The 25555-nt window shown below is 40.3% G+C and overlaps 1 protein-coding gene and 2 long non-coding RNA genes across 4 annotated transcripts in view; 1 reads left to right on the forward strand and 2 right to left on the reverse strand.

Moving 5' to 3' along the window:
* LOC133393612 (uncharacterized) overlaps positions 1-25555 on the reverse strand; it is a 159473-nt gene that overhangs the window by 93803 nt on the left and 40115 nt on the right. The window lies entirely within an intron of this gene.
* Positions 13724-15219, reverse strand: LOC133393730 (uncharacterized). Its single transcript, XR_009766349.1, has 3 exons — positions 14140-15219; positions 13942-14032; positions 13724-13876 (listed from the first exon to the last, which is right to left on the reverse strand). It is a non-coding gene; the product is annotated as an uncharacterized LOC133393730 (long non-coding RNA).
* On the forward strand, positions 18107-19565 carry LOC133393733 (uncharacterized). The gene is made up of 2 exons (XR_009766350.1): positions 18107-19346; positions 19413-19565. It is a non-coding gene; the product is annotated as an uncharacterized LOC133393733 (long non-coding RNA).

The following is a 25555-nucleotide window of genomic DNA, read 5'->3' on the forward strand; positions in this document are numbered from 1 at the left end:
ATGCTGTGCGCACTCCAGTCGGCCGAAATAACCGTGCCATGTACGGCAACACTGATGCAGATCCGTGCTCTCTATAAGGAAGCGTACCCTAGCTCGCAACAAAATGGCGATTCCAACGACACCATGTGCAACGCAGCCATTGCCGAAAGTAAAGAAGAGAGCGTCACCCAGATCATGAAAACTGATGTGATCAAAGAAAACGACGAAGCTGCAGCAGAAATTGTGCTCCTAAAGCAAAAATGTGAGATACTTGAACTGCGGAACAAATTAGCAGCGCTTGAGAGCCAAAGTCGTGAATACTCCAATACAGCTAGATTGCTTCATCCGGAAGAGGTTAAGCAGATTATTCCGATGTTTGGAGAGGGTGCCAGTTTCTTGCAGTGGATAAAAACGGTAAAACACAGTGCTGAAGTTTATGGTTGGACCGACCAAATGACATTGATGTACGCTAGCAGTCAGCTAACTGGCGCTGCAAAGGAGTGGTACAGTGGTTTCCGGCATTCTGTAACATCGTTTAAAGAATTTGCCGAAGGAATGGGAAAAGCTTTCCCAGACACGCATAATGAAGCTGCTATTCACAAGAAGCTGTTGCATACATTCAAAAGGAATGATGAGTCCTACGCCGCCTACATCTTTCGTGTACATGCCCTTGGAACAACTGGGAACGTGAGTAACGCAGCGATTATAACATACATCATCCGAGGACTATCGCGCGATCCCATGTATGACAACTTAGTGGCGAAAGAATATCGTGATGTGTATGATCTGATTGATCATGTAAACCGATGCGAGATGCATTACCAAATGCGTGAACCACCGTCATCCCCCACTCGTCCACAACCTTCAAGCCGTTTTACATTGATGCTGAAAACCAACACCGCGGGGGGGGGCGAGAAGAAATGGTGCGATGCTACAATTGTTCGAGTTTCGGCCATTTTTCCAACCAGTGCCGAAAACCACGTCAGTCTGCCCAACTATGTTTCTTGTGTGGAAGCCCTGATCACAAGAAACAAGACTGCCCGAACGTTGCCCAGAGGATGCCTGCCGCTATATTTGCACCGTGCGATCAGCAGAGTTTCCAACATCAGTGTCCGGCATCACGATTGCCTCAATCCGGTGGCAATGATTACTCACATCTGAACCTGTCGATGGCTGCTGCAGCAGAAAACAATTACGGAGATGATAATGGAAATCAAGTGACTGGTTCAGGAGCTAGGATCGATCCAATTCAGGAGGTAAGTGTCGCATTGCTGAATGATAATGAATTAAGCGCAACGCAATCACGTGTGTTTTGTTTGTTTGATTCTGGCAGCCCTAAAAGTTTCATCAGTGAACAACTTGTGCCAAACATCAAACATACTCCTCAATTTTCGGAATTCTGTGGATTAGGCAACCAGCAGCTTACATCTTTGGGCCATGTGAACATTAGAATAAAATTTCGAAATATCAACGTTTCCCATTCCTTTATGATACTGCCAAAACAACAAACAGCATGGCCCTTGATTGCAGGAAGGGACTTATTAAAAAAGATGAACATCCATTTACATTACCTTTGTTATCGTTATTCTCAAGACAATCTGATGAACTTACTAAAAGAAAATAAATCTACTCTTGCAACACACGTGAAAGCGCGCCTTAATTCATTGGGGATTTTTAAAACTAATTCGAAGGATGAGGCAGACATTTGGACGCAATCTATTTTCCAATCAGACCAGAAAAGATACGATAGTGTTGATGAACATAATCAGACCAACGATAGTGGTACGGAGGCTGAGAGTATTTTGAGGACTTTTTCAGAGTTATGTGCTATTGATATTAGTAAGGAAGCGAACACATTGGATATAGGAAACGAATTGAGACAAGATGTGTCTGATAGCTTCATGTGTGGAAAATAACTATCTTCAGCCCTTAAATGAAACTATTCTTGAATCACAACATTCAATGAAAATAAGTGTTACAAATGATACTCCAATATTCTGTAAACCTAGGCGGTTGTCTTTTGCCGAACGCAATCAGGTTCGTGATATAGTTAAAAATTTATTAGAAAAACAAATTATTCGACCCAGCAATTCACCTTACGCATCTGCTATTGTGTTAGTACGGAAGAAAAATGGTGAGGTACGAATGTGTGTTGACTACCGTCCGTTAAATAAGATAACAATTCGTGATAACTATCCAATACCTTTGATTGACACTTGCCTCGAACACCTAAGCGGTAAACGGTATTTCACTCTCTTAGATCTCAAAAGCGGCTTTCATCAAATTAAGATGCACGAAGATTCTATTAGTTACACTGCCTTTGTAACACCTGACGGACAGTATGAATATCTGAAAATGCCATTTGGGCTAAAAAACGCTCCATCAGGATTTCAAAGATTCATTAACTCAGTACTGCGAGAATTCATCGACGAAGCCAAACTAGTCGTCTATCTTGACGACATAATCATAGCGTCAAAGACGTTTCAAGATCATTTAGAAACTCTAGGTGCTGTTTTAAAAACTCTTAGGAAGAATGGATTGGAACTGCGTATTGACAAATGCAAATTTGGGTGCAGTAACTTGGATTACCTTGGTTACTATGTAAACTCAAAGGGAATTCAACCAAGCAACTACCACATTAAGGCTATCCAAAATTACCCAGTGCCTAAAACCTCATAGGAAGTTCAGCGTTGTCTTGGTTTGTTTTCCTATTTTAGACGATTCGTCCCGTCTTTCTCGAACATTGCAAAACCTTTGAGCAATCTACTTAAAGAAAAAGTGTCTTTCCAATTTGATGAAGCATGTATGAACGCATTTAATGAATTGAAAACCAAATTAATTAATGCTCCTGTGTTGGCAATTTATGATCCTTCTCGAGAAACAGAACTACATTGCGATGCCAGCACAGTTGGATTTGGCTCGGTTTTACTTCAAAAGCAAGATGATGGGAAATTCCATCCAGTGGCATATTTTTCGAAAACTGCTTCTTCTAGTGAGTCCAATCTTCACAGCTACGAGTTAGAAACTTTGTCAGTGATTTACGCCTTGAAGCGTTTTCATGCATATGTGCATGGTATCCCTATAAAGGTAGTAACCGATTGTAATTCCCTAGTGGAAACTTTGAAGAACAGGAACTGCTCCGCCAAAATTGCAAGGTGGTCCCTGTTCTTAGAAAACTATGAATACACTATGCAGTATCGCCCTGGAACAGCAATGGGTCACGCTGATGCACTTAGTCGCTCCAAAATGGCAGGTGCTGTTGACGAGTTGGATCTCGACATTCAGTTGCAGATAGCTCAGGGCCGAGATCCTACATTAGTTCATCTAAGAACCGAACTAGAAACAAAACCAATTCCAGGGTACACACTACTGGATGGTGTGATATATCGTCAATCCCCTGAAAGCAAATTGCAATTGATCGTTCCAAAAGAACTGATAAAAAATGTGATTAGAAGCACTCATGAAAGCATAGGCCATTTAGGTGTTGACAAGTGCTGTTCACAAATCGCCAAACACTATTGGTTTTCAGGTATGAAAAATCAGGTACAAAATTTCATTCAGAATTGCCTTAAATGTAAACTTTTCTCTGCCCCCCCAAGAAAAAACAAGCGCAATTTGTACAACATCCCCAAAAGTTCAGTACCTTTCGATACCCTTCACATCGACCATTTTGGCCCATTACCATCCATAAAATCTAAAAAGAAATACATTTTAGTGGTGATCGATTCTTTTACTAAATTCACAAAACTTTACCCCACCACTACGACCAACACAAGGGAGGTTTGTTCTGTGTTGGGACAATATTTTAACTATTATAGCCGTCCCAAACGAATAGTGAGTAATCGTGCAACTTGTTTTTCATCTCAGGAGTTTAAAACGTTTCTCAGTGATCGTAACATAATACATGTTCAAAATGCCGTTTGTTCCCCTCAAGCCAACGGTCAGGTTGAGAGAGTTAACAGAGTAATCAAACCCATGTTAAGCAAAATTACTGATTCCGTGGATCATGCAGATTGGTGTTCCAAATTATCTGAAGTCGAATATGCGCTGAACAACACAACACACTCGTCAACGTATTTTGCTCCTTCGGTTTTGTTATTCGGTGTCGAACAACGTGGTACCATTATAAACGAATTCAAAGAGTATCTAGATAACAAAAACGAACCTTCTAGAAATTTAGAAACTATTCGTTCTGAAGCTTCTGAAAATATAAAAAGATCACAGGAAATCAACCTGATTCAGTTTGGCAAAAGACACAACCCAGCGGTAGAATTTGCGGAAGGGGATCTTGTTGTTATTCGAAACGTCGATAATTCAGCAAATTCTAACAAGAAATTTATTGCCAAGTTCAAAGGTCCTTACATAGTTCACAAACAACTTCCGAACGACCGTTATGTAATTCGAGATATCGATGGTTTCCAACATACTCAAATCCCATATGATGGTATACTTGAGTCTGATAAGCTTAGACATTGGATTGCGCCAGATGCTGATCTTGCCCCAGAATTATGTGATGCGACACTACATGATGAGAATGTTTAACGAATTGAGGACAATTTATTTGTCAGGATAGGCCGAGTTGTAAAAGTTTGGAAAATGTATATACGTGTAAACGCTACTTGATGTCACGGTACGTGTATATTAGCATTAAGTTATTTTTGACAGCTGCCATTAGAACAGAATAAAAAGCGAACGAATCAGGACGCCAAATCGAAGTGACTACAATTTAATCGATTTTACAATATATATATATATATATATATATATATATATATATATATATATATATATATATATATATATATATATATATATATATATATATATATATATATATATATATATATATATATATATATATATATATATATATATATGTGTATATGTATATATATGTATATATATGTATATATATATATATATATATAGCAAGCTGAAATTGCTCGCCGTCAAAAGTTCATGAGTGTGTGGGCAAAAGTGTATTTTTGATTCACTTATCTTATTTATTTCGTTTTATTTTAATTTACTTTAACAGTTTTCCGGCGAACGAGGAAGGCATGCAGTAACCGACGATCCAAGGCGCATTAACTGCATGATCGGAAATGTGCCTATCATTTTCTTACTAGATACTGGGGCATCGGTGAACACTGTTACTGCTGAGAGTTGGTGGCAAATAAGGACACACGCCCAGTCGAGTGTGCGTGAATGGCAGCCACACCCTGAAACAACGCTGCGGAGTTATGCGAATAGTGCAGTTTTGGACGTAGAATGCTCATTTAAAGCAATAATATGTGCAGGTGGAACTAATAGAACTATGGCAAAAATTTTTGTGGTAAAGGGAGCTGAAATATCCCTGTTAAGTTTTAACACAGCAGTCAGCTTAGGTTTAGTATGCATAGGACCTGGAAAGCATTATATGTTGCGTAACAAAACACAAGAGACGACAGTAAAGGATACATTTCCTAAATTGAATATTGGTGCGGTGAAATTTAGAATAGACAAAACAGTCACACCCAAACAAATAATACGTTATAATATACCTAAAGCATTTGAGAGAGCCGTGAATGAGAGACTAGAGGAAATGGAGCTTAACGGTATCATTGAGTATGTAGACAGCGAGGATGCGGAAATATCTTTTGTGTCACCTATGGTGCTAGTGCCGAAAGGAAATAAGGACTTTAGAATTGTTATTGATTATAGAGAAGCGAATAAGGCTATCATACGAGATCCGTACCCCATGCCATCATTAGAAAGAATTTGGACTGATATCCCCAACAACGATGGAAAGATTTTGTTTTCTAAGATAGATTTGAAAGACGCATACTTTCACATAGAATTACATAGTGAGGTGCGCCATTTGACTGCGTTTATGACGATGAATGGATTAATGCGGTTCAAGAGATTACCTTTCGGGCTATCTTGTGCACCGGAGATTTTTCAAAAAGAGATGGAGAAAGTTTTCAGAAATTGCAAAAATGTTCTTATATACCTAGATGATATTTTGATGTACGGTAAATCGTTGAAAGAACTAAAGGAAATAGAAAATATGGTTAGGGAAGTTATTGAAAAAAATGGACTTACCATTAACGAAGAAAAATCGTGTTATGGTCAGGAAAAAGTGAATTTCTTAGGATTAACACTAGATGGAGAAGGAATATTACCGATGAGGGAAAAAATGACAACCATTCAAAATTTTGACAGACCTAAGGACGCAGGTGAACTTAGAAGTTTTTTAGGAATGTTGACTTTTATTGGCCCATTTATCAGAGACTTTTCACATAAAACTAAGCCGTTGAGGGATTTGATAAAAAGAGATAAATTTAAATGGGAAGAGATGCATCAAAATACGTTTGAAGAATTGAAAAAGGTTGCTATGGAAGACATTATCAAAAGGGGTTATTTCAATGAAAAGGATAGGATCATACTATATACTGATGCATCACCTTGGGGCTTGGGAGCAATTTTAGCCCAAGAAAAATTGAGCACGTCCGAAATGCGTATTATCGCATGTGCATCCAAAGGATTGACGGAGACGGAAAGCCGCTATCCGCAACTGCATAGGGAGGCTTTGGCCATAGTTTGGGCTATGGAACGATTTGCTTACTATCTATTAAGAAGGAAATTTTTGTTGCGATCAGATAGTGAAGCGTTGAAATTTATGATTAAACCGGCTAAACAAAAAGATATAGGAAAGAGGATTATGTCCAGGGCAGAAGGATGGTTCATCAGACTGGACCATTATGATTTTGATTTCGAACACGTTCCGGGAAACGAGAACATAGCCGATACTGCGTCTAGGCTGTGCAGATCTAAAGAGGATTACCAATTTGGGGTTGCTAAGGAGCCTCACGAACTATGTTTGGTTACTGCGTGCGTAAACCAGGTTAATGAAACACTATTGGCGTTAACCACGGAAGAAGTAGGAAAGGAATTAGAAAAAGATGTTATATTAAACAAGGTTATTGCTTGGTTAGATAAAGAGAATGAATGGCCACAAGAAATTGCAAGGTATAAAGCGTTTCAGAGGGAGCTGTATGTGGAAAACGGTTTCCTATTTAAACAAGAAAAGATGGTCCTCCCGCATATACTTAGGAACCGAGCGTTAACATTAGCTCATAGAAGCCACCCTGGCATGTCCACGATGAAAAATGTTCTGAGAACGGGACTTTGGTGGCCCGGTATGGACAAAGAGATTGAAGCTTTTGTTAGAAGCTGCCCAGAATGTCAGCTAGTGAAAACGACAAATACGGCGGTACCTATAGAATTAACGGAGCTACCGGAGAATCCATGGGATTATGTGTCAATGGATATTTCATCTACCACAGATAATGTTAAAACATTGGTGCTTACAGATAATTACTCGCGATTTCTGATAGCCGTCCCTCTAGAGCGAACGGATGCGAATAGTATACAAAAAGCATTGAACAGGATATTTTTAACATACTATGTACCTAAGAAATTAAAAGCAGATAATGGACCCCCGTTTAATGCGGTAGATTTCAAAAGATGGTTAGCAGATGTATGGGGGATAAAACTCATAAATAGCACGCCTCTAAATCCTACCGAAAATGGGTTAGTTGAGCGTGGAATGCAAGGTATAAATAAGATTGCAGCCATTGCACGGTTAGAAAAAAAATGCTGGAAACAGGCCCTTGCGGAATATGTAGCGGATTATAACTCATGGCCGCACCATGTAACTAAAATAGCACCAGCCGAACTAATGTTTGGTAGAGCTATTAGGCATAGGTTACCAAACCCAAAAACAGTTGCTTGTTTTTGTGAGGAAGGTTATCAAGTAATCTTCACAAAGGAGTCCTGTGAAATTCACAAAAACAACGTTTGTATGATTCAAGGTTCCTTGCGCAATAACCTATACACGCACCGTACAGAATCAGCATACGTTGTATGCGAGAATAATGGTGATTGTTGTGTGCATCAGTGGCATAAGCGATTCGGCCATCGTGAAAATAGTGCGATACAAAATTTGTTCAAGAAAAATATGTGTACTGGTGCTGGTGTAAAAACATGCGCGTGTGATTTCACTTGTGAAGTGTGTTTGGAGGGAAAATTGTCTAGAACAAAGATCCCGAAATGCGCTGAGCGACGCACTAACGAAATACTAGAAATAGTGCACAGTGATGTGTGTGGCCCCATGCCGGTCGAAACCCCGAGTGGAAATCGTTATTTCCTAACACTAATCGACGATTACAGTCGATACACATATGTGTTTCTCTTGCGTTCGAAATCGGATGCGTGTGACAAGATAATAAATTTTGTGAAATTAGTGAAAAATCAGCTCGGGAAAATACCAAAAGTGATTCGATCGGACGGAGGCGGAGAGTATACAAGTGAAAAATTGAAAAACTTCTATAGAAAAGAAGGTATTTTGCTGCAAACATCAACCGCATACACGCCGCAACAAAACGGAGTTGCAGAAAGAAGAAACCGGTATTTACAGGAAATGACAACCGTGATGCTTTTGGGTGCTGGTTTGAACAAAACATTTTGGGGGGAAGCAGTAATTTGTGCGGCTTACTTGCAAAATCGTTTGCCATCCAACGCGGTGAATAATACTCCATACGAAATGTGGTTCAAAACAAAACCAAAAGTGGATCATCTCCGGGCATATGGTTGTAGTGCTTGGGTACATATTCCCAAAAATAAGCGTGTAAAGTTTGCGAGCAAGGCGAAGAAACTCACACTTATCGGCTATTCTGAAGAACAAAAGGCATACCGTTTTGTTGACGTAAAGACGGCCAAAATAACAGTGAGTCGTGATGCCAGATTCCTGGAAAACGAGCATCCAAGCAGCCGATGTGAGGACCACACGAGTAGCCAGAGCGAAGACAATAGCATTGTTGTTTTCGATACAGCTCCTCATTGTGTCGAAAATGCAACAATATCATCGGATGGAGAGGATGAACAATCGCTGGATTCCGGAGAAACTGAGTTTCTGGATCCATACGCTGACTTCGATGAACAATTGACCGACGAGGACAAAGCGGTGAGTAATTTGCCTGTACGCGAAACTCGCGGAAAGCTGCCGAGTTACTTGGACGAGTTCATCGTTGGTGTTGCACACATCGAAGAAGAGCCGACAACGTGGGCGGAGGCGATGAATTCGACCAACTCTAATTCGTGGAAAGCGGCTATGGACTGGTAGCTAAGATCGCATGAAAAGAACAACACATGGTGTTTGGTGGATTTACCGGCGGGTAAGAAAGCGATTGGGAGTCGTTGGGTGTTTAAAATGAAGAAAGATGAAAAAGGACAGGTAGTGCGATTCAAAGCAAGAATAGTTGCGCAGGGTTTTAATCAAATATACGGTACGGATTACGATGAAACATTTGCGTCGGTTACCAAATATAATACTGTTCGCACATTACTAGCGATAGCTGGTAGAGATAATTTAGTTGTAAAACATTTTGATGTTGAGACAGCCTACCTTCATGGAAATTTAGAAGAAGAAATTTATATGCGCCAACCTCCTGGTTATGAAGAACGCGGAAAAGAAGATAAAGTTTGTTTTTTGAGGAGGAGCATTTATGGCTTAAAACAATCAGCAAGGTGCTGGAATCTTACTCTTAGTAATGTAGTTGAAAAGATGGATTTCAAGGCAAGTCAAGCTGACCCTTGTCTGTTTGTGCGTTCCGATGTATTCTTAATCGTTTATGTTGATGATATATTAGTCGCATGTAAAGATGAAAACAGTATCACTAAGGTTTTCAGAGAATTAAAGAAACATTTTGCGATTAAAATGCTAGGCGACGTAAAACATTTTTTAGGAATTCAGGTGATTAGAAATGATAAAGGTTTTTTTTAGTTTGAGTACTAAAACACATATAGAAGGTCTCATTTCAAAATTGGGTTTAGAAAATGCAAATAAAACTAAAACTCCAATGGACGTAGGATTTTTACGTGATGAAAACCCAAGTAAAACGCTGACGGAAAGTACAAAATATAGAAGCGTTGTTGGAAGTCTGATGTTTATTGCTAATTGCGCTAGGCCAGATATTTCCGCTAGTGTAGGATTTCTTGGCAGAAAGTTTAATGAACCCACGGAAAAGGACTGGGTTGCTGCAAAACGTGTAGTCAGATATCTAAAAGGCACAAAGGATTGGTGTTTGAATCTTGGAGGGACAAGTAATCAAAAGTTGGAAGCCTTCTCAGACGCTGATTGGGCAGGTGATATGAGCTCAAGGAAATCTACAACAGGATTCGTAGTATTTTATGCAGGAGGAGTAATATCATGGGCAAGTAGACGCCAAACTAGTGTAAGTTTGTCTTCAATGGAGGCTGAATACTGTTCATTAACTGAAGTATGTCAGGAGATAATATGGCTTAGACGTTTATTAAATGATATGGGTGAGTCAGTTAACGAACCTACGGTGATATATGAAGACAATCAAGCATGTATTAGTTTCGCGGAATCGGGTAGATGCACAAGACGATCAAAACACATTGAGACTAAAATTTTCTTTGTCAAAGGTTTAATAGACAATAATGTAGTTCAGATCAGGTACTGCCCAAGTGCAGAAATGAAAGCGGACATTCTGACCAAACCTTTAGGTGCGATCAAACATGTAAATATGTCTAAATACTTGAATTTTACATGTCAAAACGTTGAGGAGGAGTGTTAAGAATAAGCAACGTTTTGTTGTTTGGGTTTGACAGTACTTGTGTACGGTAGTATATAAGCGAACGAAAAATTGTGAACTTGTACAGTTGCGTCTCAGGAATAAAAGAATTAACATCGAAGCTTGGTCGTTGTTCTTTTTGATCAAAGTTCGTCGCGTTCATTTCTCGGTTGATGGTTTGCTTTTCGTCGTTGTTTTAACAGTTATTACTTTAGTCGACTCACAAGTAGCGCTGAGAAGAATTATCATTCGTTCGAGTTGGAAGCATTAGCTGTAGTAGAGTCAGTACGGAAGTTCAGATGCTATTTGCTTGGACGTACATTTAAGATCGTGACTGATTGCATGGCATTCCAGGACTCAGTTAAGAAGAAGAAGTTGAGCGCAAGAATTGCCAAGTACGTATTAGCTCTTTCTGAATTCGATTACGTAATGGAACATCGACCAGGAGAAAAGATGCCGCACGTTGACGCATTGTCAAGAGCTAATGTGATGATCATTTCAACAACCATCTTATCGAAGATACGAATGGCTCAGAATAAGGATGACCGAGCTAAGGCTATTATAGCAACATTGGAACGAGGAGATACGGTTGACAAATTTATTTTGAACAATGGCGTTATTTACGAAAACGATGGCGATAAACGACGACTTTACGTTCCAAAATCAATGGAGATAGACATCATAAGGTCTGCTCATGAACAAGGACATTTTGGCGTCCGCAAAACAAAAGAACGCATTAACGCAGATTATTTTATTGTTGGATTAGACGAAAAGATTAAGAGTTGCATTGACACGTGTGTTCCATGTATCATCGGCGAAAAGAAAAGAGGTAAACCAGAAGGTGAACTACAACCGATACCTAAAGGAGACGTACCATTGGATACGTTACACGTTGACCACTTAGGACCGATGCCGTCGACGAAGAAGTCATATGGATATATTCTTACAGTCATAGACGCTTTCACAAAGTTTGTCTGGTTGTTTACGACTAAATCAACAACTACAGAAGAGGTCGTAAAGAAGCTTCAGGTGATCACGAGTACGTTTGGCAACCCACGACGAATCATCAGTGATCGAGGTTCTGCCTTCACGTCAGGACATTTCATCAGGTTTTGTGAAAACGAAGGCATTGAGCATCACACGATAGCAACAGGAGTTCCGCGAGGAAATGGACAAGTTGAGCGTGTCCACCGTATCATCATCCCAATGCTTACGAAGTTGTCCATGGAGAAACCGGAGGAATGGTTTAAGCACGTAGCGCGAGTTCAAAAGTGTTTGAACAATAGCTGGCAGAGAACAATCAACATGACACCATTTGAGCTAATGACCGGTATCAAGATGCGTACGAAGGAAGATGCTGTACTACACGAACTACTATCACGCGAGATACAGAATGATTTCACTGAAGGAAGAGATGAGTTGCGCAGGACAGCGAAGCGTAATATTGAAAAAATGCAAGAGGAGAATTGTAAGTACTACAATCTGCGTAGAAGACCCTCACGACAGTTTAAGATCGGAGATCTTGTAGCTATACCGAAGACGCAGTATGGAGTAGGGCAAAAGTTTAAACCGCGCTTTTATGGTCCGTATGAAATCACGCGTATTTTAGATAACGATCGATATGAAGTAAAGAAGTTAGATGAGGAGACAGAAGGGCCTAAGAAAACATTAACAGCAGGAAGTTGTATTAAGACGTGGATACTTCCGGGGCGGAAGTAATGTCAGGAAAGGCCGTGTAGGATGAGAGGGCTACCCCCCCGAAAACGTCAAAATGACAGCTAGGTAGCGAGGGCATGACAGCAGGCGATGAGCGACACAATCTTACCGCGAGCGTCACCGTGAACAGAAGCAAGAATATACGAATTTCCTTTAATCACCTACACCGCTCGTTTCCTTATTTCTTACATTTATGCACACGGTTAAGCCGCCCGCCGGTTAATCCGCCCCCGGATAATCGTCGTTCTACTGTATATTATTTTTTCAATTCTTTATTCAACAAATGAATGATGAAAAATAAACTCTGAACTGTTAATTAGCTAAGTTTTGACGCTAAACAATGTCAAAGCGAAATGTTGTAAGCAACATTCATAGACCACCTCAGCGATATGTTTCCGAGCAACAATGTTGCGCGCAACAACATTGGACTGCTGCCTTATACGCGGATTCGAAGATACGCGGTTTTCCAAATTTGACAGTTCTTTGAGCAAATTGTACTGATTTGACACATCCATTGTGAAATACTGTAGAGCGTCGATTATCCGGGCAGCTCGGGACCGGACGGTTGCCGGTTAATCGATTTGCACGGATAATGGTCCAAGAAATGTCAAACGCATATAAAACATATGAAATTCACTAGTTTTATTATTATTGGGTTGAATTTGACAAATGGCCCGCAAATTTGACAAATGGTATTTTACATTCGATCAATATGGAAAATATTTAGTACAGTAGAACGTCGATTATCCGGGGACGGATTAACCGGTGGTCGGCTTAATCGTGCGCATAAATCTGACAGCTGTTCATACGAACGGCGATAGTTTGCAGCGATAGTCAATTGGGTAACCAGTTTCTTGAGCAGCTCTGTAATGTCTAGGGGCATTTTCGAAATTCATTTTTGTTCATGAACAGTTGTTAAACCTACAGTTATTGATTAAAATAATATTCTACTAACGGTTAATCGATTAATTCTAGGTGAATTAATAATAAAACTAGTGAATTTCATATGTTTTATATGCGTTTGACATTTCTTGGACCATTATCCGTGCAAATCGATTAACCGGCAACCGTCCGGTCCCGAGCTGCCCGGATAATCGACGCTCTACTATATTTCACAATGGATGTGTCAAATCAGTACAATTTGCTCAAAGAACTGTCAAATTTGGAAAACCGCCCGCTTGGCAAAATGTCGCGCGACATGCATGCTTGAAATCGATGCTTGTTAACATTTTATTTCAAGCATCGTGAGTGTCCCAGCGTGAGCGCTGAGCGCACCTCCCCTCATTCTCAATGCCGCGTTTTTGGTTAATCCTCGCTCCCACCCTTTCTTTCCTTCCCTGAACGGACACACCATTCCCGCGAGCGTACGCCGATCAAAAAATTTCAGGAAATTCGGACAGTAAATGTGCAGTTTTTTATTCACAGAGCTATTCTGGAATATTTCAATTCTTGATGGCGCGTACTGGCGATCAAAACGTTGGCTGCTTGCTCCACCGATGGCGCGTGCTGTTGGAAGAAAAACACTTGCTGTTTGATTAGTTTTCCTAAGGAATGACAGATAAATCGAGCATTAGAATGGTGAACATAACTAGGACTATTTAAAACTTACCGATCACGAAGATATTTGAAGTTAAACGGCGACTCTGTAAGCCCGATTCACCTTCTTTGATCGGTTATCAGGTGCTTTGGTAATGAAATAGCTAGGTGTGATGGCAATTAATAGAAGAATAAACAAACATTAAAAGCAATACGATTGTTAAAACACAAACATCATTTGTAATATTCTTCTTCTTATGCATGCACTTACCCGTAGATCATGTAACAAAACAAACTGCAGTTACGCCTGCGTTTACATCTTTCACGATTTACTTAACCATTTTTCTATAAACATTTTATAATTTTCACTGCATCTTCCGGCACCGATCCTTCCCAAATGAAATTTGCATTCGTTCTGGCAATGAGTTTCGAACGATCACAACTAGTGTTGGGCATTGTGCGCGAGTGCGCACTGTGCGCACAGCACACCTCATTGTGCACACTGCACAGCACACTTTGTACTGTGCGAGCACACTTCGCACAGTGCGCGCACTTCGCACTTTTCGCACAGTGCGCGCACTTCGCACTTTTCGCACACTTCGCACAGTGCGGGCACTTTTCGCACACTCCGCTCAGTGCGCGCACTTTTCGCACAGTGTGAGCACAGTCCGGACTTTTCGCACACTTCGCACAGTGCGAGCACACTCCACACTTTTCGCACACTTCGCACAGTGCAAGCATGTTTCGCAAATTTCGTGCAGTGCTTTGTACTTTGTACTGTGCGAGTACACTTCGTACTGTGCGAGTACACTTCGTACCATGTTACAGGAAGTCAGGTGGTGTAGTACTGAGCATATTTTGACAAACCGCCTTTAAGCATTAGCATCAGTTAGCATTAGCGACTCCGATCCGTTGGTGCAACGAGTTCAAGTCGGGGCGAATCAAAGATCCATAAATCGCTTGCACACATTCATACCACATACATGCCCATCGCCCCCCCCCCCCCCTCTCGCCCTGTCCCATGTCCCCTTCTCTTCAGTTAATCACAAAATTTGACTAGGGCTCCGAGTGAAAATTGTAATTTTTGCAAGCCTGCGACGCGAACAGCAGTTTTCGCGTGAAACCAGCTGTCTGTTTTATTGCACAATCGCAAAGCGGTGGCTCCGAGTTCAAGCACAGACACGTTTCATCTCAGCCAAATTCAAGAGAAACCTCAACCCACTGGAGCGTCGTTTACCTACGACCTTCACAGTTCATAGTTGTTTTAAAGAAACGCGTGCTTGATGTCAGCCGATTTTTCCTGATAATTTCTTCGGCTACGGACCGCTGTGTTGATATTGTGTTTCGGGGCCTTTAACCGTAGAGTTGGCAACCAGATTTACACACGTAAGTTGGCAACCGGCATACCCGGGTATTCCACACGTTTTGATGCAAAAAATTAACGATTTTCATAGGTAAACAATGCTTTCTATATTTTAATGCTGTAAGCAAGTAATGCCGACCATATATTCTCTTCTATTTCATTTATTCATTAAGTTTTTTTTTCATTTTAATATAAAAATAACGGTCATATTGAAATTTGGAATCGCTTGAATTTGACTCGAAAATAAGCACAATACGAAAAGAGGAAGAAGAGAAACGTCATTCTCCATACAAAATGTATGGAATACCCGGGTATGCTGGTTGCCAACTTACGTGGTAAAGTTAAAAAAAATTCAAAATAAAATACTTACAGGCTGTTTAAAATTACAACTTATGCACCAAAAAATCATAAATTAAAAGTTGGGAGGCTACGGCAAATTTCAGGTCAATAAAAGCAATGAATCAAAAGTTATGGCAGTTTAAAGTTGAAAAAAATACCCGGGTATCCGGTTGCCAACTTAAAGGTTAAATTTTTGTCTGGGTGTGTTGTATCCTTGTGTTTGTGTAACTGGTTTTCGATGGTGGTCAAGCGCAGCGTTCTGTGCATTCGATTCTCGCAGCAAATGTCTCCGCGCGGTTTCGGTGTGCTCGTGTACCGGCCATCCACACTTGCAAAGAATTATGTTGTTTCTCGCTCTACCCAATGCCTTGGGCCAACGATGATTAAATTGTATTGATTTCAGCAGTGCGCGCGTGTTTCAGCGTTCTGCGCTTTTGCCATGCGTAAAAGGGTGGAAAAGAAGAGCGAGGAATGAAGTGCAGCGTAGAAGGGGGCTCTTAGATTGAAAAAATATTGTCTATACCCTTTAAAGGATTCGAAACAGGTGTATGTCAAATCGATGGAGTTTCCAATATTTGCATGGATCTACACATGCTTTCTGTTGGGACCAATAATAGCCATCGTGGATGGGCGGACGGAGTGGGGGGGGGGGGGGGGGGGGGGGGGTTGGGCTTGAAGAGGTCAGGTGTCCGCCAAGTTCATCCACTGTTAGACGACCCCGATGGCTGAGTAAATGAACTCTAAGAGAAAAAGCTGACACTGGTCGTGTGGTCGTGGTCTTTGTGTACGTACCACCATGGTACGAAGTGTGCTCGCACAGTGCAAAGTGATGCAAGTTAAGCTTGCACTGTGCGAAGTGTGCTCGCAATGTGCGAAGTGTGCGAAAAGTCCGGACTGTGCTCGCACTGTGCGGAGTGTGCGAAAAGTGCGCGCACCGTGCGAAGTGTGCTCGCACTGTGCGAAAAGTGCGGAGTGCGCGCACAGTGCGGAGTGCGCGCACAGTGCGGAGTGCGCGCACAGTGCGAAATGTGCACCGCACACTGAGATGTGCGTGCGTGTGCGCACAGCACACTTAATTGTGCTCTTTTTCCCAACACTAATCACAACACAGCGCGAGAGTGAAGAACACAAAGTAAATGGCACTATGTACAAGTGTTGATCATTTGGTCAAAATAGAGTATAATGGAATTCATTTTACTTCAAATGAATTTAATTTATTCTGATTTACATTTCAATTATTGTTATCAGCCTAGTTGTTAATGTTTAAAATTTTGATGAAGTGAAAACATCATTACCAGATAAATGAAACGATAATCGACGCATTTTGACCATATCGAATTATGATCGTCTTTACACATAGTGTCATCTCTGGCGCTTCAGGGTCTCACGCTCAGAGCAAAAATTCTCGCTAATTCGCAACGGTGGGAGCGTTCAGCTGTGGAGGGCTGGAGGAGTGCGAGTGTGTGTCTCATGCACACAGCGAAATTTTGGTCAACACCTCGATGGTGGGAGCGTTTTTCCATGGGATGGGGTAGTGGAGTGCGAGTGTGTCGCATGATTCCTTCAAAACTAGGGCCAACCCGCTTGGCAAAGAGTAACTCATTTTGATGCCTCTCGCTACCCCTGGCCCTAGTTTTGAAGGAATCATGTGACACACTCGCACTCCACTACCCCATCCCATGGAAAAACGCTCCCACCATCGAGGTGTTGACCAAAATTTCGCTGTGTGCATGAGACACACACTCGCACTCCTCCCGCCCTCCACAGCTGAACGCACCCACCGTTGCGAAGATGGGAGAATTTTTGCTCTGAGCGTGAGACCCTGAAGCGCAAGAGATGACACTATGTGTGAAAGACAGTCATAATTCGATATGGTCAAAATGCGTCGATTGTCGTTTTATTTATCTGGTAATGATGTTTTTACTTCATTAAAATTTTAAACGTAAACAACTAGGCTGATAATAATATTTGAATTTTTAATCAGAATAAAATAAATTCATTTGAAGTAAAATAAATTCCATTACACTTTATTATGACCATATGATCAACACTTGTACATAGTGCCATTTACTTTGTGTTCTTCACTCTCGCGCTGTGTTGTGATCGTTCGAAACTCATCACCAGAACGAATGCAAATTTCATTTGGGAAGGATCGGTGCCGGCAGATGCAGCGAAAATTATGAAATGATAATAGAAAAGTGGTTAAGTTAATCGTGAAAGATGTCAACGCACGCGTAAATGCAGTATGTTTTGTTACATGGTCTACGGGTAAGTGCATGGATAAGAAGAAGAATCTTCCAAATGATGTTTGTGTTCTAACAATCGTACTGCTTTTAATGTTTGTTTATTCTTCTATTATTTTCCATCACACGTAGCTATTTCATCACCAAAGCTTCTGATAACAGATCAAAGCAGATGGATAGGGCATACCGAGTCTCCGTTTAACTTCAAATATCTTCGTGATCGGCAAGTTTTAAATAGTACTAGTTTTGTTCACCATTCTAATGCTCGATTAATCTTTCATTCCTCAGGAAAACGCATCAAACAACAAGTGTTTTTCTTCCAACAGCACGCGCCATCGGTGGAGCAAGCAGCCAACGATTTGATCGCCAGTACGCGCCATCAAGAATTGATATTTTGCCAAACAGTACTGTGAATAAAAAACTGCACACTTACTGTCGGAATTTCCTGGAATTTTTTGATCGGTCTACGCTCGCGGGAATGGTGGGTTCGTTGAGGAGAAGGAAAGAAAGGGTGGGAGCGAGGATTAACCAAAAACGCGGCATTGAGAATGAGGGGAGGTGCGCTCAGCGCTCACGCTGGGACACTCACGATGCTTGAAATAAAATGTTAACAAGCATCGATTTCAAGCATGCATGTCGCGCGATACCCGCTTGGCAAAGAGTAACTCATTTTGATGCCTTTCGCTACCCCTGGCCTTAGTTTTAAAGGAATCATGCGACACACTCGCACTCCACTACCCCATCCCATGGAAAAACGCTCCCACCATCGAGGTGTTGACCAAAATTTCGCTATGTGCATGAGACACACACTCGCACTCCTCCAGCCCTCCACAGCTGAACGCTCCCACCGTTGCGAAGTTTGCGAGAATTTTTGCTCTGAGCGTGAGATCCTGAAGCACCAGAGATGACACTATGTGTAAAGACGATCATAATTCGGTATGGTCAAAATGCGTCGATTGTCGTTTCATTTATCTGGTAATGATGTATTCACTTCATCAAAATTTTAAACGTTCACAACTAGACTGATAACAATATTTGAATTTTTAATCAGAATAAAACCAATTCATTTGAAGCAAAATAAATTCCATTATACTTTATTTTGACCATATGATCAACACTTGTACATAGTGCCATTTACTTTGTGTTCTTCACTCTCGCGCTGTGTTGTGATCGTTCGAAACTCATTGCCAGAACGAATGCAAATTTCATATGGGAATGATCGGTGCCGGAAGAGGCAGCGAAAATTATGAAATGATAATAGAAAAGTGGTTAAGTTAATCGTGAAAGATGTCAACGCAGACGTAAATGTAGTATGTTTTGTTACATGATCTACGGGTAAGTGCATGCATAAGAAGAAGAATCTTCCAAATGATGTTTGTGTTCAAACAATCGTACTGCTTTCAATGTTTGTTTATTTTTCTATTATTTTCCATCACACCTAGCTATTGCATTACCAAAGCTCCTGATAACAGATCAAAGCAGATGGATCGGGCATACAGAGTCGCCGTTTAATTTAAAATATCTGCGTGATCGGTAAGTTTTAAATAGTACTAGTTTTGTTCACCATTCTAATGCTCGATTTATCTTTCATTCCTCAAGCAAACGCATCAAACAGCAAGTGTTTTTCCTTCCAACAGCACGCACCATCGGTGGTGCAGCAGCTAACGTTTTGTTCGCCTAGCGCGCACCATCAAGAATTGATATTTTGCCAAACAGTACTGTGAATAAAAAACTGCACACTTACTGTAGGAATTTCCTGGAATTTTTTGGTCGGCCTACGCTCGCGGGAATGGTAGGTCCGTTGAGAGAAGGAAAGAAAGGGTGGGAGCGAGGATTAACCAAAAACGCGGCATTGAGAATGAGGGGAGGTGCGCTCAGCGCTCACGCTGGGACACTCACGATGCTTGAAATAAAATGTTAACAAGCATCGATTTCAAGCATGCATGTCGCGCGACATTTTGCCAAGCGGGTATTTTGCCAAGCGGTAAGGGTAGCGAGAGGCATCAAAATGAGTTACTCTTTGCCAAGCGGGCGCGTATCTTCGAATCCGCGTATAAGGCAGCAGTCCAATGTTGTTGCGCGCAACATTGTTGCTCGGAAACATATCGCTGAGGTGGTCTATGAATGTTGCTTACAACATTTCGCTTTGACATTGTTTAGCGTCAAAACTTAGCCAATTAACAGTTCAGAGTTTATTTTTCATCATTCATTTGTTGAATAAAGAATTGAAAAAATAATATACAGTAGAACGACGATTATCCGGGGGCGGATTAACCGGCGGGCGGCTTAACCGTGTGCATAAATGTGATAGCTGTTCAAACGTACGTGGGCAACCAGTTTTTTGTGCAGCTCTGTAGTGTCTAGAGGTATTTTCTAAATTCTTTTTTGATCATGAACAGCTGTTAAACTAACAGTTATTGATTCATATAATATTCTACTAACGATTAATCGATTGATTCCAAGTGAATTAATCATAAAACTAGTGAATTGTATCATTTTTATATGAATTCGACATTTCTTGGACTATTATCCGTGCATATCGATTAACCGGCAACCGTCCGGTCCCGAGCTGCCTCCAAACTGTATACACCAAAGAATGTATTATAAATGCTTCAATTAGGCCCGTGTCTGTGCTCCATAGCATGCGATTTTATCGCACGTGCTGTCAAACGCTTTTTCGTATAATATTGCGATTAATTGGATGATTTGAATAATATAACGATTATGAAAAATTAATTTGAGATTGTTCCTACAAAACACCACACATTTAGTTTGACAGATAGAATCGGATGCGGCGTCCGACGAAATCAAAATTTTTTGATTCCGTCGTACGACGAAATCGCACGTCCGACGTTGTCTGTCAAATCCCATATAAAATTTTGACAGGCCTTCCGATAAAATCGCATCCGATGGAGCACAGACACGGGCCTTACAAATTGATGTCGGATGTCAACAAAACGCACACTGCTGCTGTTTCATTTCATAAACCCGATTACCATGACCAAGGTAAATAGAAAATGTTGTCAGACAAAAATCAAATTTCTTTCAATTTGGCCGGCAACAAAGTTCCATCCATACATTTGCCGGCAACATCCATACATTTTGCCAGCAACAATTTTGCGCACAACAAGATTTTACCGCTGCCTGAGAGGTACCGTGTATCTCGGCGACCATCTGTATTAACAAAAGAGTAGATGATTTGTTTTGTCACGAATTTTAAAATCATATGAACAAGATTTCTAATCTTACTTAAATCGTTCATGTTCATGTACGAGATGATAATGAGGATAAAATATGAGAATAGGAAAAATGAATGATTTCTTAGTTTGTAAATTCAAATATGTCGAAAATACAATAAACAATAAATTCACTAAATAACACCGAATAACTCACCTTAATCTTTGTTTTAATGGTAACATATTTATAAGCCGGTCCCATGGTACAGTCGTTAACTCGTACGACTTAATAACATGCCCGTCATGGTTTCAAGCCCCAAGTAGACCGTGCCGCCATACGTAGGACTGACTATCCTGCTATGGGGAGTAATCCAAAAAGTCATTGAAAGCCAACCCCATAAGTGGTACAGGCAGGCCTTGACCGATAACGGTTGTTGAGCCAAAACGAAGAAGATTGATAAGTAATTTTAATAAAAAAAATGGTGGAAAAATTAAATGAACCAATTAAAAAAATGTAAATAATATTATAATCCTGGAAACCTTACGTCAAGTGACGAATTGTCAAAATGCTCTAGACTCCGCCACCTGATATTTTTAATCCACCTTGGTCCGAATGAGCGATTACCGTGTCCTAATATACATACCTTGACGTAACGATATTTCGTTCCTACATAGACCTTGGTCTGATGTCGTGTTCGATGGTTGCTAGAGCGCCGGCTAAGGCGGCGCTCTAGCAGCAATCGAACACGACATCACCGTATTAATACACGATGCGCAATCTCAGATTGCGCATATATTCGTTTTATCAAAACATAAGTCATTTCGCGTAGCCAACCCTGAGCTATAAACGTCATTTCCATACATTTTCAGATTGCGCCAAGATTGCGCATAAATTTTCAAGATTATATGTCCGAGATATATAAATATTTTTTGACAGATAAATATATCAAACCGACCCGTTTGACAGATAAATATATGCGCAATCTGAGATTGCGCATCGTCTATTGCTACGGTCAGACACGAACAAACCCATATAATCATATGGAGGTGCACTGTCTGACACAAACAAACAAACAAGACAAACGTCGAGTCGAACATGTCAGTTGATTCTGTCTGTGATGTTCGGTACCCACCTGTGCTGTGAGTACCTTGGCTGTCAAACGCTTCACAGCTACAGTAGATAGAATTCAATTCGGGACATTTTTAAGTTTGTTTACGTAGTTTGTCTCTTTATCTTCTTAAAATTGCGTGCAAAATATTTAAAATAGCTATCAATAATTATTGTTAAACTTTTCAATCAATTATAACATCATATATAAAGGATTGAAACGTATTAAACTATTGTGTGTACATAATCCATGTGTATGCACTGTATGTGTTTTGGCATGGACGTTTGTTTACATTTTTCAATATTAAATTTGAATAATTTCTATGTTATGATGGATGTGAATAAGTAGTAAATTATGAGTTGAATCTTCCCCCTGTAGGTGGATATTCATTTAAACTATGAAAATGCTTCATTTTCGAGACGAAAAGAAAGGCGTATTGCAGTGCATCATGACAGGTCTATAAGACATCGAACAGCTGACAGAGCACCTATCGAACAGAGTCGTGTTTGTTTGTCTCGTTCGATTGGTCCCAGAGCGCCGCCTAAGCTAGATAGCAACATAGCTTATCGCATGTAGAAAAGTCCGCCATGTTTAGAATTCGCGACAACTAATCTGGTTGAAAGTGCTTGCTCTTGTCCTGGTGTAAACAATAAGCTCGCTGCCTTGTGAAAAGAATATAGTTGTGATATAGTTAAACGAACGTTTTTGTTTGTGCAACTATGTATTATGTTAAGTTAGTTCTTTGAAAATGTATTGCTCAGAACAATTTCGAATGGTAGTATGGTGTCTGAGTATGTATCATTCTTCCCATCAAGTTTCTGTAGTGTTGCATTAAATATTTTTGTTAAAACTTTGTTGTAAAATGTTGGTGAATAATATCATGAAAAATCGCGTATGGTTCTGTTTCATTGTTGGTAAGAATAAATGTTGTCACTCCATTTCGCAATGTGAATTTTACAATGAAAGTACAGGGGAGCGCTGTTTATCGGGGATCATCGGGACTTGACCTCGCCTGGATATGCGAATAACACGGAAAATGAGTCAAATGTTATACTTAATGAAAAGTTCCTGATATTTTTGAAATTTGTAAAGTGTTTTAGTAAAACCCAGCCAGTTATTATTTACGACGTCGTGTGTGCGTCAATTGAACGTTAACCATATGTCGGGTGATCGTCGCATTTAAGTCAATATACGACGAAGGGATTTTTTTAAAACGAAAAGCACTATAATTGTGGCAGATTGTCTGGAGTATTTCGCTCATAGTTTTTGTCTATGACAATGGCCATGAAAAAGTGGTTCAAAAAGTCGATACTTTCTGTCTCTCCCCTTTACTCTGTGGGTACCGTACGATCCTTCCAGCTATTCTCAGGGATATCGCTGGTCTTCTTTATCCGTTCACCCAGATCATATTCGTTTTGAGTTACAGTCAGTCCAAATAGTATTCGTCTAGCTGAATATTTTGTTGAAAAAGGCGAATAATGGCCGCAATTGGCATGGGCTACTAAAAATAATGATGAGGTTTGATAAAGGGACCATCAATGCACTCGCATTGCTAATAAATGAGCATTACGATAGTGCAATAACAACCAAAACATTTTAAAAACTAAAAAAAGTCGTTTGACTGGCGTGCAAAAAGTATTCGTCTATCAGGTTTTTGGCGTAATATGCGTTAGATAACAAAGGTTATAGAATCAAAAAATGTATTGATCTTGTTTTTTTTTTATTGCATTTATGACTTCAGTCATTTTCCGATATACGCTATCGTACGGGAGCGAGCACAATAGCGTATCTCGAGTTTTCGCGTATAGCGGATTCCTATGTAAAAATAGTTTACACTACTGGTTCGTGGGTTGATAAATATCGCCACAGAGTTTTGAATTTAAGTTTTTTGTTGTAAAACAGGTATCTTTTGCACAAATGTAATGCAAAATGCATTAAGAACATTAAGGAAATTCAAAAAGAGCATAAAATATTTCAAAGAATTAAAATACTTGCAAAAAACACATGGAGCTGTCAAATTTAGAGGAATCGCGAAATGCGAATTCGCGTATACAGGCGATCCCGGAGTTACGGCCCCCTCGAGTTACGACGATTTTGATTTTGACAGTTAAAAGATGTCATTGAAAAAATGTTGTATTTTTTGGAATTTCTGGGCTGAAAACCGTTATAAATATTTAAACTTGTGGACGATAGTTCTATTTCAGAAATATGGTCCTTTGCAGAAAGCTTAAACATATCCTCTTTTGACTCATAATGCATACCAACGACAACTAAAGAAGAATGTGTCTCCTTAGCTTCCACAATCTGGCAAATACAATTTGTGTCACTAAGAAACCATTGGTTTCTAAAATCAGGGTGGCCACTCAACCAGGAAAACCGGTAAAACCGGGAATTTTATTTGTCCGGGAAAAACCGGGAAAACCGGGAAATTCTCCAAAAAAAAAAGGGAAATCATCGCAAACTTTTGCTGTCACTGTTAATCATCGTACTAAGTGCATTTTAAATTAACGGAATGTTTTGTATATGGTTCCCTACTTAGCACAGGCCAGCAACATCACACCAATGTGTAAGGACAACATTTTCCGTTTCTCACATACAGGGTTTTCCAATTGAGTTAAGACTAGCCGCATACTTTTTTTGAATAGTCGTATTAGATTCTTGACTAGCATCCTCTATTTTTGATTACGAGCAATGGATTATTGACTAGGAGCAATTGATTTCAACAGACCGGTTGCTGGCGCGGAGTGACCAGGTTGTTTTTAGAGGTTTTCGGTAGGAAATCTAAATCAAATTCGGTAATTTTCAGTTTAAACAACTTTATATTCACCCATAAATTTTATTAAATTCCAATTTTATGGTTGAATGGTCAATACTTAGAAAAATATTTGATTTTTGGTTCGAAAAATTGAGTTTTAGTGTGCTCAATTGTAAACCGATATTCGATCGAAAATCGATAGAACTACACATGGTCACTCTGAAAAACTTGCTTAACACGTTGTCTGCCACGTCAGCCACTATGTGGCTGGCCGGTTTTTTTTCCGATCGGGCCACGTCAGCCACATAGTGGCTGACACATTACACATTGTAAAAGACGTGTTATAAGAGATTAATTTGCACGTATTTGAACGGTTCTTTCTCAATGCTGTTCTTTCACGGTTATTAATTCTTAAAAAAATTATTATTATTATTTTTTTTTCTTTGGCTCAACAACCGATGTCGGTCAAGGCCTGCCTGTACCCACTTGTGGGCTTAGGCTTTCAGTGACTAATTGATTCCCCCCCCCCCCCCCCCCCAAAGCAGGATACGTATGGCGGCGCGGTCTATTTGGGGATTGAACCCATGACGGGCATGTTGTTAAGTCGTACGAGTTGACGACTGTACTACGAGTACTGTACTGTACTGTACAGTACACTGTACTGTACTGTACTATAAAAAAAATATTAAAATATCAAAATGA

Source organism: Anopheles gambiae, chromosome 3 (assembly GCF_943734735.2).
Source record: "Anopheles gambiae chromosome 3, idAnoGambNW_F1_1, whole genome shotgun sequence".
Taxonomy (NCBI): Eukaryota; Metazoa; Arthropoda; class Insecta; order Diptera; family Culicidae; genus Anopheles; species Anopheles gambiae.